Below are 5,167 nucleotides of genomic sequence, written 5' to 3'. Positions count from 1 at the left end.
CAGCTAACTTTTGTATGTTTAGTAAAGATATGTAGTAGTTGTCATGTTCCCCAGGCTGGTCTTGAACTCCTGGGCTCAAGCGATCCACCTGCCTTGGCCCCTCAGAGTGCTGGGATTACAGACACGAGCCACCGTGCCCGGCTTGTGTATTTTTTCAGTTTCAGCCCAGAAATAAATGTTCCCCATGAATTCAATCATGATATAGACACTACTTTGTTTACTGTAATTTTACTTAACATTAGCATATTAAAACTGCTTTTAATTTTCCAGTTTATGTTAGAACACCTTACAGTGTTTTTTTTTCTACTGGGAATGAAACCATGCCCCAAGGAGTTAAAAAAAAAAGTAACAAAAATTCTTGGGTGTGCAGGATAAATGGATAAGAAAAACAACTTAAGACTCGCCTCCCTTATAAGAAAACTGTCTAAAATCAGTTAAAACCAATATGGTTAACTAGAGTTTACACAGCAAGCTTGCTAATGTTACAGCCTAAAGTTTCACCACATATTTTATACTAACTACCTCCAAATTGGCACATGGGACCCATAAAGAGGCATAAAGAGGTAATACACACGCCAAAGAACTTTCCAGACCTCTTCCACCAATCACCTACTAATCCCAGAATCTACCCCCTAAAGGATAAAATCACTGCCTTAACACCAGCACAGAGAGAGCAATTTGAGCTGCACTCCTGTCTCCTTGTAAGTCACTTGAAATAAAAAGCTTTTCTCAGAAACCCAGTGTCATTTTATTGGCTTAGAGCATTGGGCAGTGAGCCCCTTCTGCTTGGTAGCAGGATTGGGATCTCCTTTTCCGTGACATTTTTGAATTGTTAGGAGGGTAAAGAACACTATCAGTTATCAATTTTTATATGTTGCCTTTTTATGCAGCAGTATTCTTGATCTCTTACTCGTTCTAATAGTATTGAGTATCTTATATTTTCAAGATAGGTGGACAGGTGTGAGAAAGGATAGCATAACAGTAAGAAGTATGGATTCTTTTAGCCACACTGCCTGGGTTCAGATTCTGGTTTTGCTCTTACATTAACAAATGTATAACCTTGGATAACTTGCTTATCCTCAGCTTTCCTCATTTGCAGAATCCTACATCATGAGACTATTATGGGAATTAAAGAGTGTAGAACACAGAATAGTGTGGGGCAAAATAAGAGTTTAGTCTTTTCCTGCCTTATTCTTATATTTGCCGATTGCATTAATTAGATGGGTTCTTGAGTAGAGTGTTGAATAAAAGCAGTGATGGAGGCATACTTGTATTTTTTTATTTAAATACTAAAGTCTTGAGATTAAGTGTGATAATTTTTGTAGGTGGTTTTTGTTTTCACTGTGTTTTTTGTTTTTGAGACAGGGCCTTGCTCTCTTAGGCTGGAGTGCAGTGGTGCAATTTCAGCTCACTGCAGTCTCGACCACCCAGGCTCAAGCAATCCTCCCACCTCAGCCTCCCAAGTAACTGGGACTACAGGTGCGTGTCACCACACCCAGCTAATTTTTTGTATTTTTTTGTAGAGACAAAAAACGCATGTTGCTCAGTCTGATCTCGAATTCCTGGGTTCAAGAGATCCACCTGCCTCAGCTTCCCAAAGTGCTGGGATTACAGACATGAGCCACTTTGCCTGGCCTTTAGATTTTTAATAAACGTCTTTTATCAGGTTAATGAAGATTTCATTTGTTCACTTTCTGTTATGAATAAATTTTGAATTTGTCAAATACTTTATCAGTATTTGCTGTGATTTTTCATTGTTGTTTGGATATAGTGGACTATAGCAACAGAAATCCCTGATTCTGTTTTTTTGGAATAAATGTTGTTTGATCACTACGTATTATTTTGTGTATGCAGCTGGGCATGGACAACATAGCAAGACCTCATCTCAACAAAAAATGAAAATTAGCCAGTGTGGCAGCACATGTTTGTAGTCCTAACTACTTGGGAGGCTGAGCCAGGTGGATGACTGGAGCTCAAGCATTCAAGGTACAGAGAGCTATGATTGTATCACCACACCCTTGCCTGGGTGACACAGGGAAACCCTATCTCTAAAAATAAACATTTTTAAAGTAAATTCTGTGTATGTACTACTGAATTCAATTTGATAATTTTATATAAATTTTTTTAATTTTGTTCAGGTATACACAACAATTCATTTTAAGTGTACAGTTTTATGAATGTTGGTAATTGTATAGAGTCAAGTAACCTTCACCATACTCAAGCTACAGAACATTTCCACTGCCCCAGAAAGTTTCATAGTGTATCTTTATAGTCAGTCCCCGTTGCTAGCAACCCAAGGTCTATTTTTGCCTTTTCTAGAATTTTATATAAACAGAACAATACAGTATGCAGTCTTTTGTATTTAACTTCTTTCATTAAGCATAATTTTTTGAGATTCACCCATGTTGTTGCATATATTAATAATGTGTTTCTTTTTATTGAGTAGTATTCTGTAGAACAGATATACTGTAATTTGTTTATCCATTCACCAGTTAATGGATATCTAGGTAGCTTCCAGTTTTTAATCTATAATGAATAATGCTGCTGTGAGCAATCATTTGCAAGTCTTTATATAGACATGTTTCTATTTCTTTTGGATAGATACCTAAGCATAAATTTTCTGGATTATATAAGTGTACTGTCTTGGTTTGTACTACTATAACAAAATACCATAGATTGGGTAATTTAAAAAAACAGAAATTTATTTCTCATAGTTCTGGAGACTGAGAAGTCCAAGATCAGGGTGCCGGCAGTGTCTGGTGAGGGACTCAGTCCCTCCTTCGAAGATGGTGCCTGGTTGCTGCATCCTCTGGAGGGAACAAATGCTGTATCCTCAATGGCAGAAGGAACAGAAGGGCAAGAAAAGGTCTAAACTACTCTCCAGCCCTTTGATAAGGTGGATAATCCATTCGTGAGGGCAAAGCCTCATGACTTAATCACTTCGCAAAAGGCCCCACCTCAACACCACCACAATGGGAATTAAGTTTCAACATGAATTTGTTTTTTCTTTCCAACTTTTATTTCTGGTTCAAGGGGTACATATGCCAGTTTGCTACATGAATACATTGCATGTTGAGGGGGTTTTGGAGTAAAGATTATTTCATCACCCAGGTAATAAACATAGGTAGTTTTTGGTTTTGTTTTGTTTTGTTTTTCTCTCTTTTTCTGGAGTAGGTGTTTGTAACAAAATGATAGGTAGTTTTTCAATCCTCACCCTCCTCCCACCCTTGACCTTCAAGTGGACCCCCGTGTCTATTGCTCCTTCTTATGTTCACGTGTACTAAATGTTTAGCACCCACTTGTAAGTAAGAACATACAATATTTGGTTTTCTGTTCCTGCATTAATTTGCTTAGGATAATGGCCTCCAGCTCCATCAGGTTGCTGCAAAGGACATTATCTCATTCTTTTCTATGGTTATGTAGTATTCCGTGCTACACGTGTACCACATTTTCTTTATCCAGTCCACTGCTGGTGGCTGTTTAGGTTGATTCCATGTCTTTACTATTGTGGATATAGTGCTGTGATGAACATACATGCATATGTCTTTTGGGTAGAACGATTATATTCCTTGGGTATATACCCAGTAATGGGATTGTTAGGTTGAATGGGTAGTTTTATGTTTTTTGAGAAATCTCCAAATTGCTTTCCATAGTAGCTGAACCAATTTACATTCCCACCAGTAGGGCATAAACACTTCCTTTCTTCACAACCTCACCAGTATCTGTTATTTTTTGGCTTCTTAATAATAGCCATCCTCACTGGTGTGAAATGGTGCCTCATTGTGGTTTTCATTTGCATTTCTCTAATGATTGGTGATATTGAGCATGTCTTCATATGCTTGTTGGCTGTGTGTCTTCTTTTGAGAAGCGTCTGTTCATGTCCTTTGCCTGTTTTTGTTTTTGTTTTTTTGTATTTTTAGTATAGATGAGGTTTCACCATGTTGGCCAGGCTGGTCTCAAACTTCTGACTTCAAGTGATCTGCCTCCCAAAGTGCTGGGATTACAGGCGTGAGCCATCGTGCCTGGCCCTAACTCATATTTTTAAGTGAATGTATATACAATACATTACTACATATATGAGCTAAATAAGAATATGTTTTTTAACATGTTGTTAACATAACAAATTTTTTTTTCTTTTTTTCTCCACTGTACATGTTAGGATCTGGAAGTATTTAGACCATTAAAATAGCCTGGGTTTCTTTTGTTGTTGTGTTTTGTTTCTGGGCTATGGTTATAGATTCTAAGTGACACTGCCTTTGGCAGTATCTAACTATAAAAAAAAAATACAACATTCTCCTAATTTCTGTTTCAGTTCAGTTGGCTGGCACTTGAGGGTTTCTCTAGATTTTGAGTTGTATTTGCTACCTGCTGTGTCAGTTTCTCAAAAGTCAGATAGACTCAGATTAATACAAACATTTTTATTTTTCCACTTTCTGCCAAATGTCAACATCTGCACAAATGATTGGCTAACTCACCAAAGTAGTGCTTTGTTCACCACGTGGTGTTGTAAACCAAAAAGTGACTGAGGCAAATCAGCTGATTAGAGGCTTATTTTGCCAAGGTTGAGGACACGCCTGGGAAACAAAACACAAGTTACAGTTGGATCTGTGACCCATGCTTTCTACAGAGAAGGTTTGGGGAACTTCAATATTTAAAGGGGAAAAAGCAAGCAGGAGAGGAAGGGGAAAAAAAAGGAGGGAGGGTAGGCAGTGAGGCAAGCGGATGCATTCTTGTGAGGCTTTGATTAGGGCCCAGTGAATCTGCATTTTACATGTGAAAATAAAGGAGTAGGGGGAAAGTCAATTATGCGTTTGTCTCAGCTCAGTAAATCTATATTTTGCATAAGATAAAGTAAGCATGTGAAGTTACAGCCGTCTGGGAACAAAAAAAGGTTTTTTGTGTATGACTCAGTTCCCAAGTTTAACTTTTCCTTTGGCTTAGCTTGTATTCCTTAGATTGTATTTTTCTTTCACGGTGTCTTACATTTCCTCATCAGTACAGCAGAACCCACACCACCAGCCCCTGATGTTCTCTCTCCAGATGGCCTGCATTTGCCATTTCTTCCCCTTGCTCAGCCATAAAACGTTGTCCTTTTATCTCATCAGACCGGACAAACCTTCAACCCTCGTTTCCCCAGGCCTACTTCTCTCTCCCAACACTTACAGAA

This window comes from Theropithecus gelada, chromosome 12, assembly GCF_003255815.1.
Source record: "Theropithecus gelada isolate Dixy chromosome 12, Tgel_1.0, whole genome shotgun sequence".
In the NCBI taxonomy this organism is placed as follows: domain Eukaryota; kingdom Metazoa; phylum Chordata; class Mammalia; order Primates; family Cercopithecidae; genus Theropithecus; species Theropithecus gelada.
This window is presented reverse-complemented; position numbering follows the sequence as displayed.